Source organism: Rhea americana, unplaced genomic scaffold, assembly GCF_003343005.1.
Source record: "Rhea americana isolate MKP2758 unplaced genomic scaffold, rheAme1 scaffold_13, whole genome shotgun sequence".
Taxonomy (NCBI): domain Eukaryota; kingdom Metazoa; phylum Chordata; class Aves; order Rheiformes; family Rheidae; genus Rhea; species Rhea americana.
In genome coordinates this window covers 7,803,034-7,816,522 of record NW_028185372.1, presented here as the reverse complement: position 1 = coordinate 7,816,522, position 13,489 = coordinate 7,803,034, and the positions used below count along the sequence as shown (strand labels likewise).

Sequence of the window (13,489 nt, the reverse complement as noted above, 5' to 3'; positions counted from 1 at the left end):
TTGCCATGGAAGCCTTAATGGCTTGTATCCAAGAGGAACAGGGCAGGATTTCGTTCTACTACTAGTAATATCACAACCAACCAAGATGATAAAAGTATCAAATCTCCTTGTAAGAATGAGATTTCCCATGCCAACATTAGACAATATAATGTTAGCATGTACCTACAACTGTCATCTCAGGTCTTAGGTACTTTACAAAAGTAGGCAAGCATTATTATGCAGAATGGGCAAGAAGAATTCAAAGATGTTACCTAATGAACACAATATATTACTAATAATTAGAGAGATGTGTTTGTTTTTCACAAGAGAGTGAGCCATATGCCATTTTACAAAGGTAATCAAAAATGCATGGAAACCTCAGAGATTTTACCGCAAGAAATAATAAATGCTGAAATTTGATAGGGTTTTATGCAATTTTTTATATTTTTAGTGTAAGGCAAAATAAAAGATATTTTCCTTTTTCTTGTAGAAGCTGAAAGTCATGAACTATCCAAAGTGTGTTAAGGTTGACAAAAGTCACACGAACACCGTATCTTTTCAATGATCTCTGTTAGTTATCTTTTTCTCCTTTTTAACTCAAAAAATTGTGATCCTTTTCAGAAAACTTGCTTTGCTGTTATTATCTATATATCTTTTTTTAGCACCGTGGTGTGACTAGAATAGGAAGTGGATTTGCTGTGAGTGTTTCCTTTCCTCTCAAGCTCTGTGCATGTCAGACAGTTGAGTAGTAGCATCCTGTCCTGCTTTTCTTGCTTACCAATTTCACTTGACAATGGCATGCAGGCTTCATTTCATGAGGATTTGGCACTAGTACTATCATCAATATTTTTCAAAAATCAAGATATTTTCGGTAATCAAAAACCTGGTGTTAAAGGCTCAAAATGCAAAGGACATCTGTTTCTGTGAAATTTCTTTAAATTTTTGGTTAGACCTTACTTACCCATCTGGCCCATTTTTGGAAACTGAAAATGAAATTCTGACCTCATAAAAGACAATGGAAAAAATCACTTCAGTGAGATCAGAATTTCTTTCTAGTTCCTCTTTTAAACATTAAGCTTTTCTGAGGAAATTGTTTTCCAGTCTCCACTTGCTCCTGGGCAATTTTCACATAATATTATTTGGGCTTTAATATTTTTTGTGCCTACAATAGATCAAATTTACTTGCAGAAAATTCTGTCTGCCTGTGGGAGATCAATCTGTGTGTCTGTATGTTTTAATCTCATCTGAAAAAATGAGATTTGCAAAACTAGGACTTATAGATCAAACTCTTTCGACATAGATACACTGCATTAACAGTATAATGTGTCACATTACGTAGGATAAGAACATTATAGCTGGAGTAAAGATTTCTCCAACCAGAAACAGGCCTTCTCTACTCTAGAACACTATTTTTCTATAATCTAGAACACTTTTTTTTTCCTCAATTAACTTTAACGACGTAAGAAAAGCCCCCAAAGGATGCTATTGGATCCTTTGAATAACTTTACTTTTGGATAGCAATGTTTTATAAAGTTTATGAAGTCTGAGATACTTTCACAGTGATCCCAAATGCATGAAGTTAATTCAAAATGTCTTTCCTGTTGTAACTGCAGATAAATATTTACTCTTTATTAATTTCCTAGGAGCAGCCTGTCTTATGAGCACAGTGACAAACCTATTCCTATTAACTCTGTAAAGTTACCTCRGAATGGGGTATCAAGTTCAGAAAGGGGTACCAGAAGTATGGGCTATAACTTTCAAAATCCTTTAACTAATGTTTTATGTCAAGCTRTAAGTTAAAGGTGAAATAAGATAATTTTTCTGATGATTCATATTCTAAGCATTCCATGTCAATCATTACAAAGCAATGGTATTGAGTGTTTAGTTTCCACAGATATGAAGAGGGGTACTGAAGGTCAGCAGAATCCTGCAGAATTTGACAATGGGAGTCCCAGCCAAATGCTATTCAACTCAACGGCAAACCCTATTGATTTAAATGAAATCAGAATTAGGATTAATACACATTTACACTCAAAAGTTTATGTTTCTAATAGTGGATGAGTTTTAATCCCTCAGTCAACACCCTGACCCTACAGAATTCAACAGCAAAACCCTCATCGGCTTTGCTGGTCTAGGATTTGATTTTACTTTCCAGTTTAGGAAATAAATCAGCTAGTGCTTTATATGAAGAAAAAATATCTAAGATTCCTGACTATATATTCATACCATCGAGATCATTTTATGTTATTAGCAGTGAGAACACTGACAACAACCTAGCCATGTTTACTCTCACCAGTTTTGAGGAAAAAAAATCATAAAGTATTACTAATGGCACCTTATCCTCTAACAGTCATCATCCATGATGTCAAAAGGCACTAAAAGATTGTAAAGCAGGACTTGAAAATCATCTGCTAAGATTTTTTTTACAGTAATTGTTGGAACATTATGCTAGATTGCATTTCTTTTCTSAGGAAATGCATAATTCATTAACAAATAGGCAAAAAGTTTTTTTCCTTGAGCAGGAACACAGCACATACTTATAAACGATACAAAAAAGTATGTCAGTCACCACTTCAGAGCTATCAAGCCTATAATGTTTCAGCTAATAAGCCAAATCTTGATCTGAATCCAGCTTCAGATAATTAACTTCTTCCTACCTGCAAAATTCCCCACAGAATCAGCTGGATACAGTTTAGGCTTCACATTATTAAACAATCGTTACCTTCATCCCAGATATGGATGAATTCAATCATCTGCAAAAGGGACTTTTTATACATAGAACTGGGACTGAACCTTCTGCCCTCAACCTAGCAAATTCTCTATTGAACATCTCAAACTTTTTTTTAAGGCTATGAGTAGAAAATTACTGCTTATAGAGAAAAGAATTATGTGAATGCTGAGAATAGCTTCCTCTCATCCCTCAGATACAAGGGTCAGCAACTTGTCAAGGATTATATGTCAGAGTGTATTTTTCTTTTCTAAACCAGTGGTTGAACTTGCTGGAAGAAACTCAGCAAGAGCCAGAACTGCTGCTCCCCAGGGGAGGCAAGATCCCATCACCGTCGATAGCTCATCTGTACGTGAGGACTAGTTTCTGGCTGCCACTGAGTCCTAACTCAGGAGGCCCTAAGGGCTGAGTCCCTCTCTTTGCCACAGATGCTTTGTTCCAGACACCACAGTTGTCAGCTCTGCACCCAGAGAGCAACGTCCGGGCAGTAGCCTATTGATCATGCCTTCCATTTCTTCTCTCTCTGTATCTGCTCCTAGTACTTCTGCCTGTGGTGATGGTTCCCAGAAATTGCAGGCTGTGATACCAGCCCACCTTACCAAATCTTTCCTTCTGACTATAAGACAAGSCCTAGAGAACACCGAATAAAACCCACAGAGGAGAGTCAAAGAAGAGAAATGTAGTGGAGCAAGAAAGAAAAAAAAAAGAATAAAGTGCTAAAGAAACAGAGGAAAGGAAAGGAGAGCATAACAAAATACTGCAGAAAAGCAGAGAGACAGTAACTATGAGTTCATTCCCCAAAACACTGAAGGYTCGAAGAAACTCTGAGCTATAGACAGACTGTAGAGCAACTTTAGACCTTAGTTTACTGAACATTTGGGAAGCTTTTCTTAGGAAGCTGGGRGAAAAGGCACTTTAGGCTATTTTTTTGAAAAATGAGATGTGCAATACATTCTCACACTAAACATGTAATAGCTCCAGTACAGATGTATGCTTATTGTGAATATATCACTGTATTTCCAGGCATTAATGGTTATCTCAGTCTCTAGAATGTATGCATATTCTCAGTGATGCATAAATTATACTTGTAATAACATATGTATAATGTAACATCAAAAAGACATCAAGGAGCTAAAAAGATATTTGGAATATATTCCAGCAACCCAATACAGAWTATAGATAGGACAGAACATGGACTGATAGTCTGGTCTTCTATGATAAATGACGATTACCATAGAATTGTAAAATAATTTAGGCTGAAAGTGACCTCTGAAGGCTCTGTGGTCCTACTCACCTCTCAAAACTCAAATTATCTACTATCTGCTCATGAGAGAACAGTGTACTCAACACATCCAAAACTGAGATCATCCAACTGTATGCTAATGTTTTCCAAACATTTAATTTAAAAGAATTTGCATATAACATCGCTGCTATGTGTTGACATGCATGTAATACACAGTATGAACTTGCTGACAGGAACCTAACAGGAGAACTTTTATATGATCTGAGAATTTTTCATCAAATCAAACATACRAAAGATAATTTACTAATCACTAACTACTTTATGATTCAAGCTTATCAGGCAATTAATGACTGACAGCAGGAATTTATCAGCAATTTTGAAATACATTTATTCATATTGTTAAGGACTATAAAATATCAGGATCATGAAAATGTTGATGTTTCCTGTTGAACAACCATCACTGGCAAATGAATCATCCTTCTAATTTGTTTTGATTACCACAGACAGTCATATAACAGATTTCAAATAATATATTATAGCTATAACTTTGCAGCAAATAYTAGTGGGATCTAGTCAGAAAAAATAAATCTGATAAGATTCCTGATGGATAGGAGAAGCCTATGTGTTTCAAGATGTATTCATACTAACATTCCTTGAACTAGATCTTGAATACATACATACCTTGAAGAAGATTATTCCACTGCTTAATTAATAATTAAAACAAAATACATCTAGGTCAGTATTTACAACCTAAATGACAAGTGGCCCCAACTACAAAAGAAAGAGAGGGTAAAAGAAAAGGGACAGAAAAGTGAGAAAGGAAGGACTGGACTATGGCAGTATAATAGCCAAGGGAGCGTTAGTCTATCTTACCATAACCATTTGGTTTGTGTGTTACATCTCTTACCGCTATCCCTTGTCTGTCATTTTCCTTAGGACTCCCGATTCTGGGAGAAGGTCTGCATCTTACCACATGTTTACACAACAGCAGGACAATGAACTCCTAGTTCACACTGGGACAGTTGGGTGCTGCAATAAAAATAGAAACAAATCACAACAAATACAAAATTCTGTTCTTGAAAAGTTAGGGTTTGATTACATATATCACACCAGAATTTCAAGTAACAGTGACGATTTCTAAATTGGGGTCTTGTCTCCAAAAACAATGCTTCCTAGCTCAGAGCAGTTGATGTTTTTAGGCTTATAATTCTTATTTCTCTGGCTTACTCTCTTAAAGCAAGTTTCTACTGCTATTGGCACTACAGAGGAGCTTCAGCACTGGGAAACTGGGCTTGATTTTGCTATGCCTTATGCATAACCAGCATCACGTTTGTTTGCTAAATTCTGACTGTAAAGTACTTGTTACTGCAAGTGATGAGACAAAGGGAAAAGCAGCTCTGTGSAATTTCAGAGTTTTGGCAAAATTAGATGAAAAATTGTGTTATATATCTGATCAGTAGTATAAATATTGCACACAAATACATTACTCTAACCTGTTACTTTTCTCACTAAGATAACACTTCAGGAGGAGCTATTCTATARGACTGATTTAAAACTCGTTTTAACAGCTGTATTTAAACTACTGCCAAAGGGAGAAGAGAAAAGAGGAAAAGATGTAAAGGAAGTTTGGCAACAGAAAACGAGAAAAAGAGAGCAACAGAAGATAAAATGAAGGAAGAATTCTGAATAAATGGTAAGGGATAATGGCAAGACAGAGGAAGGAGAACAGAATATAAATCAGAAAGATCAAAAATGTAAAATGCAAAGTAGCTCCTCAAAGGTAGTGAAGTATGTGTGGCAAAGATAATGTTTACCTCTGTCTTTGTACCAGATACACAATCCCAATATGACTTGCATAATACAAACCATTATTGTTTCTTCTGTTTTCCAGAGAAGCATAAATTTCCTAGATACGTAAGTATATCATTCACTCTAGATCTAAATTATTTAAGATATGGAGCTGATGGAAGTTATACTTCAGTCTAGTATGTCTTAACGATGGGGAATTATTACCAAAAGTCTATATTCTTCTTTGTTCTCTTTCATCTCATTACTTATTTGAATCTATATACAACCCTTCTGTGCTGTAATTTCACGTGCAAATTCCTATATTCCTTCTTATATCTTTTAGTGACACACTCACACAAACACATCTGGCATGCTCAGTTTTGCCACCACTTTTTAACCATCCCTTTTCATCTCTTCTTTCYGTCCCTTCATTAAATCAGATTTCTCGTAAATGTACTCACTTTTGCTGACATTTCTCTGACAGTAAAATACTCAGAACTGAATACATTATTCTACACATACTCTTACCTACTCTAAATAACATCAATCAATGTAAGGCATTGACTATAGTTCTCTAATCCAGAACTTGGCTTCAGTTTTATTGATGAGATTTTACTTCCCCATGACTCCCACACCCTTTGCTGGTAGTAACAGGCTCCAGCCCTTTGTGTTTTGTAACAGCTCAACTAGAAAATTTCAAGTACAAAGCTGTCCAGATTTCTTTTATTATATGTGTCATTTTAAAACATTTTAATGTATATCATGGCTGTTAGCTCTCTTCCTGGAAATCAAGTGGTATTTCACTGCATTGATTTCTGTCTAACAGTAGGTACAGCAAGGAAAAATGTAAGAAGGATTTGTCTGTAGTTTGACTGTAGTCCCTCTATAGGCACTATATACACTGTTTGTTCAAGTCTTCATCACGTTATATTGAGAAGTCACAAGCTGTATTATTAGAAGCATGCTAAAACAGGTCCTCCAAAGCTGGGTGGCAGTCCTACGTGTGAATTGATAGGAAGTGAATTTATGATTTTTAAAGCAAGTCAAGCTGAGCTATTTTCTACTGCATACAGGTTCTTATACCACAATCACCCTGCTGAGTACTTTCCAGTAYTAGAAAACATAACTAGCACCTATCAAACACAGCAATTCAAAGCACAAAATTGTTGTTTGTTATTACACCTTCTCTTTGTGACTAGGAACGCATGTGGTAGGAAGCATCTTGTATTAGCTGGTACCTCACACTGTTTTAGTTGYGGCAGTTCCTTTAAAGTTGTGTTGCTCTAAGTCCCTGCTCTCTCTATGAAGAACATGCCTTGCACTTCAAGGAAGGATGAAGAGGTCCCTGAGTGGTCCTTAGTGTGTAGGGTTATTTCACTTCCTACCAGCCTCCACACAGACAAGTTTTAGCCTGAGGATGGACAGCCCCACAGTGTGAGGGTGGAAGCACAGTCTGGAGCCTGGAGTCAGGCACCTCCACACTGTCCCTGCTACACTCTGCTGCTGAGGACCAAGARCATGAGCTCCACTTGAAAATCTGTGCTTTTGTTTCAGGTCATCATAAGACCTGAAAAGGCATGTCAAGTGATTTCATTCTGCGTGAACTGGAACATTGCTATAGCCTGTCCAAACATGGCTAGCCGTAATCCATCTGACTAGGACTCTTCTCTTGCTCACTGGAAGTAACAGAAAGTATTGCCTACATTTTTTAAGAGTTCAACATCAGAAAGAAATTCAAAATTACTTCTATATAACATAGATTAAATTGGCTGTTTGTATATATATACATCCTATAACAAATGAGGCTGAAAAAGACTTTGAGTTTTCAGAATGCCTTTTCTTACTGCTAATAACACTTCTTTCACTCCACATCCAGGTTCAGCTGGTTGCTTTTCACATATGATCTTATTTTGTCCAAATACTGGATTTTGGCAATGGAAAACTTGAATTTTTCAGAATGCTTATTATTGTTTATATTACCCACAAAAATCTTTGTGGCCAAATAAGAAAAAGAATCCCACTCATCCTGACCTCTTCCTCCCCTTTCTCATCATCTTTTGCTATTTCTAATTAGACTTTCTTGTTCACTACCTGAAATTTGGCCGCAAGTGTTTGTCTATAAAATAGGTTTGTGTATACAGAATTACTCCAAAGACTTTTTAGCATACTAAAGTCACGGGCCACTCATGCAAGTGGCATAAATGACTGCAGCAAGCCCTCACACCTTCAGCTCATCTCAGCTACCACTCTGAGTCAGCACTTCCTTGTAGTGAGCTGCAATTTCACTCTATTACTCATTCTAACTTAAGCATTTTTGCTGTCTGATTAATTTCACCCTTTTCAGTATTTTCATTTTATCTCTGTTCTGTTATTTCATATTTACTTTCTTTGATTTACAAACCTTTACACTTTTCTGCCCTCACTATACCTCTCTGATTTTTGGACTTGCTCCTCCAGTGAGGGTCAGACCCCGTTTTTCTGATGGTCTTTTGGGAAAAACACAGCCTAGCAATATGTTCCATCAGTCAAAGTTTTTAGCCGAGAGCTAACATGACACTAGCCTTACAATTTCCCCCTCCTAGAAAAATAAGCAGATTGCTAAGTTCAGAACCACTTTATCAGATGTGCCATTATTTTTCASTGGGCTCTATGTACTTTCTATTCCACATGCACTGCTACAACTTCATGGTGCTGCTATTCCTGAAAAGCAAGAAGTAATCATATCAAAAGTATTGCTTCAAGTTCTCTTCAACATCTAGCAATGTCTTCAACRAGAATTCCCTGTCAAGCTTATCACATGGGAAGTAGTCAGCTACCACCACCTCTACAACTTCTTCCAAGAATCACATCTTTCCTGAACCGCCGATGCCCGTAGTTACAGCCGTATAGATCCTGACTTAATTTTGCAAGACCTTGTCCTGAGTCTCATACTTCAGCAACCTACACAGTACAGCAATGCCAAAGAATGGTGTGATACAATCACCAGCCCATTCATCATGATAAGCCCTGTTGTCATATGCATCATCCACTTGGTGCAACCAGTGCAATCAGGTGTCAGGTGGACTTGCTTTTGTCCAGGTTGCATACATTTAGTTGGTTGCAACTTATGGCTGCTTGGCTCAATGAACATTTATCACTTTATCACATGTATTCCAAGCATCTAAGTATTCTAGTGAAAAACCAATATCCCCCAATATCCCTTTACAAAGAAGTAATGGATTACCAAGCCTGTTGTGCTGCCACTGGGCAGCTCATACTTGGTAAGTTACAAAGCTGGGAAAATGCTCTGACCTTCACTAAATCACTTCCAGCAGCTACATATCTATTTGCCTGGCATCTGCCTCCCAACCTGCCTCCTCCATTCTTCTTCAGTGGTCTTTATGATGGTTTCATGACTTCCAAGAATCTGGCCTCTGTGCAAGAGTGTGCTACTATTCTGGCTGCCCAGGCCAAAGGACTGACCTCTCCAGTCTTGGGGGGAAAATGTGTCTTTTCTTACTGTTAAAGAAAGTCAGAAGACAGAGATCCTTTTTGAGCATAAGGACATTGAACATCCTTGCAAGTCCAAGTTTAGGAGAGTAACACAAGCTGAGATAACACCATCACTTCAGGAAGAGGTTTGTATCTGTCACTGAATCTCCTAGATGAATCTCCATACTGTGATTCAGCCATCTCACATAAAATGTCTCTGATTTATCACAAGTCAGAACCATTATCAGTAAAGGGTCCTGCTGTTCCATTTCTCCATAACTCTGAAAACCTTTCCCGAAAACCTTGTTCTAACAGTGGCCCATCTCTAACAAAGCCACATGGAGCCAGGACCATGGAACCGCTTCACATCTATGATGCATCTTTGGGATGGTTCATGTCCTTATTCTAAAAGGACAATACATTTCAAATAGATCTTTTTCTCTCCATGGCACAGCTATTGTAAGATTCAGTAGTTACCGACTGCAGGCTTTCTGCCAGCCTGTTACAGAAAGGCTGAAATGGTCCAGAAACAGTAGTATGAGTTCAATCCTAAAGCAATCTCTATAGCATCTCTAGAAATATTTCTACTTCTACAGTTAAGCAGTGGCCTAAAAACCTTTGTCAGTCATCAAATGTTCTTCAAGCAGTATTGCCCATATCCATATCCCTAAGCTATCCCTTTCTCCCTGGGGCTGAAAGAACAGAGTGCGAAGGCAAGCTCCACCTACTCAGATCTCAGCTGTGGAGTGCAGGAGCTTCGAAATGCCCTACACAGCTCTGATAATGAGCACTGCATCGGCTTACAGATTGCACTATTAATGAGCGGATGAATATCTCGAAGAATTTCCAACTCCTGATAACTAATTTCCCTTTATTCATGGCTCATATATTTAATGAATTCACTATTTATTTATATTTATTTATAATAAATATAATTATAAATTACATTAAATTAAAAAATATATTAAATAAATATATTTAATGAATACACTAGCTTATCTGATATAATGTCTAATTCAACACACAGATTAAAATGCAGGTTTGCAAGAACATTGTTTAAAAAATGGCAGGGATTTTGGATCTTCCCYAGTATTTGAAACTGTTGAAATTACTGGTRTTTCTATTACCTATATATCAATACAGTATACTGTAGTGCATTTGCACTACAGTATACCATAATAACCTACTCTATACTACAACAACCTATAATAATTCACTATATACTATAACCTCCTATATATACTGTAATATACAGCAATATATTGTGTATCTGTAGGGAAGAATACAATACAGTAAATCAAACTAAACTGAGACAGTCTTTCAGGAAATCATCCATGTGCAGAAAAGGCACTTCATAACATACTCGAAGGGCTTAAATGCTTTCTTTAATTCAGATCCCAAATGTCTTACTCTGTGAAATGGAAACTGTAATGCTGTTGACCTGTTTTTACCTGCTTGCACCAGAAAATGTCTTTAATGATGTTATATGAGAAAAGTTAGATTCTCTGTGTGCTATAGAAAGTACAGTCTGTTTTAAAAGATCACAGTCCAGACAATTTATCTGATATTCCAAGCCACAAGTTCATGGGCGGAGTGCAAACAATTAGCACTCCTATGGACTCTCATGTTTTTGCCAGCAGAAGTTTCGGTCGGGTGTCTACGACCACAGTTGCAAGTTTCACCTTCACCAATGAGATTCAAAATGATGCATTTATTATTAGAGAAGATGCTGACACAGAACCAGAAATCACTAGAACATGAACAACTCCCCTATCAGATTAAAAACRTAGGTTTCACAAGAACAAAAACAAAACTTAAGCCACTGGGTGATGTAACATAATTTCCCAAAACTTTCAGTCCTGCCTATGAAAGAAGATTTATACGAACCACATTCAGGGTAGATGACAATCATTTGCGAGGGTAGGGATACCCCACAATCCATGCTATAGGTGCAGTCAGTGCTGTTGGAAAATACAGGAGTGATTTGTGCCCRCTCCCTGATGCTGTATGAAAACGGGATTTAGCTTGTCCATGAGACTATCTCTACACTTTTGAGATATCTTCATGCATCTAGAGTTTGCTGAAGGTTCTGCAAAGGAGATTATGTATATAGGCAAGCRTGCTGTCATCACTTTCCAAACCTTAGAAAATCTTTGGGAAGGCCAAACATCTTAGGAGAAGAGCTCTCACAATACTGAATACAGCAACTCAGTTGCTTCTGTATTAATGATAATTTCTGTGAATACATAAAAATTAAGCACAAAAAAAAATCTTTTGTTCTTCTGTGCAGCTACAGCTATGTGGAAATCATTTCACACTAAGGCCATAAATTGCCTGTGAAATACAAAAGAACTTGAAGAACTACAATACATATCACATGTGTGTAAGCGAGGCCTGATACAAGATCAGATTTGAAGGGGGTTTTTGTTGTTGCTCTACAAGTTCTTGAAATAAATCAGGAATTGCTTCAGGCTATCAGATTTCGGAATGGGAATGTCACAAGAGACTGTCTGTTGGCTGGGGGGAGGAGGGAGAGCTGAGTGTCTACTGCTGAGAATGCCAATTTAGCAGCAGAACTCTAGAGATCTTACAGGAGACAGAAGATATGCTGAAATATGAGAGGAAAAACATACATTCTTTTTGCTGACTCTCTAGCTGGAGTCCGGTTCCACTTAAGCTTTTGTTGCCAAACACAGATTTTTTTTTTTTTTGAGGCTGCTGAAGCAGAGACATACAAACTTAAAATCTGTTAATTACACATTATTCTCAAAATGCCATCCTACATCAATGTAACCTGGAAGCATAATCTGAAGGGAGAACAAAAAGTGAAAAAAAAATGGATGATGAAGTATTTTTTTCATAATAAACTGTGAAACTTACTCCTCAGATGTCATTTGATCCAGTATTTTAAGAAGGGTTTGAGCAGTCAAAAGTCTGTATGGGAAGACAGAAAGAACAAGGTCTACTAAGTGCAGAGACCACCAAYGGGAAAAATAAGGTTGCTAGAAAGACTGTCAATTGTGAATGGGTACATGAAGCAACCAGTTTAAATTGTAGCACAGGAAATGTAGAAAAGACCKTAAGAAAGCTTTCCAGCAATGTGGTTATAAAATACTGTAATAGGTTGCCTGGGGAAATGGAAGAATTTTTAATACTGAATATCTTTAGGAATATAAGTTAGATACATACCTATCAGAAATAAGCTAAGGATAAGTTCTGTCTTGAGGCAACTGGAAGAACTAAACGATCTCTGAAGTGGCCATCCAGCTTCACATTCTGTGAGGTACTGAATATATAACATTCTCAGGTATATTGATATAGCAGCGGTATAGCAGTTACAATAAGATTAACAATATTGCTAGTAGCAACAGTATTTTTGTTGGGGAAATTAAATTGCTTCAGAAACTAAACCAAACACAATCAGAGATTGGCATTAAACATAAAGCGTGAGGTTATTTTCCACCACCTTTTTCCAAAGTTCACAACTGATTGTCATTAGCAGCTCAGGCTGGCCAGCATCTGAAACAGGACAGTGGACTAGACACCCCATTTGTCTGAGCCAAGCTATATATTACTGTGAGGATATATACACTTAAGTGAAAACATAATATAGCTCATATCCCACTCAAGCCCAAAGATAACATAAGCAGCACATGGGCAAAGACCTAATACAAAAGAGCGGGGCAGGAAGCAACTCGGGCATGCTTCAGTAATCTGCGACACAGTCCTGAGGGGAAATAAGCTTCGACATTCTTACCGTGGTGCGAGTTTGTGGACGTGGCACTTAAACATGTTCTTATCTGAGAACTGAAAAAAAATTTAATCTGGAATGAAGAGGGTATCTTAAGAGCACACTACTGCGGCCCATTTACAAAAGCCGTATTGCGGGACCGCTCAGTTAAGAGGTGCACAAGGAGAGCCACAGCGGGACCCTGCAGGGAGACCAGGCGCCTGCSCAGCCCGGGCCACACTAATGATCTATATTAAGGCCCATTTCCTAGCAACCCGGCCTTCCACAAACGCCTTTTCCAGGGCCTGCTTTCGATAACCCCGCTGCCCCCCCAGGCGTGCGCTCCAGCCTCCCGCAGTCCCAGGGCGGCCTTGCGAAACCCGGGCAGGGCAGCTGGCTCCCGCGGCCGCCCGGCAGGACGCCGCCGGCTAACGGCCAACAGGAGCCTCCAGAGGCCGCGGCGGCGCTCGGGGCGAGCCGGCCTCGGCGAGGCCCGCCGCGACCGACGGGGGCGGAGGGCGGCAGCGCTCCCGCCCCCGCGTGTCCCCGC

General features: G+C 38.3%; 1 long non-coding RNA gene across 2 annotated transcripts in view; it reads right to left on the bottom strand.

Moving 5' to 3' along the window:
- LOC146600025 (uncharacterized) overlaps positions 1-13,227 on the bottom strand; it is a 43,750-nt gene extending 30,523 nt beyond the window's left edge. For both annotated transcript variants that reach the window (XR_014898390.1, XR_014898389.1), the window contains exons 1-4: positions 12,967-13,227; positions 12,399-12,495; positions 12,090-12,143; positions 4,858-4,979 (exon numbers count right to left, since the gene is read on the bottom strand). This is a non-coding gene — a long non-coding RNA (uncharacterized LOC146600025). The remainder of the gene's footprint in view (positions 1-4,857; positions 4,980-12,089; positions 12,144-12,398; positions 12,496-12,966) is intronic.
- Positions 13,228-13,489: the final 262 nt, after the last annotated feature.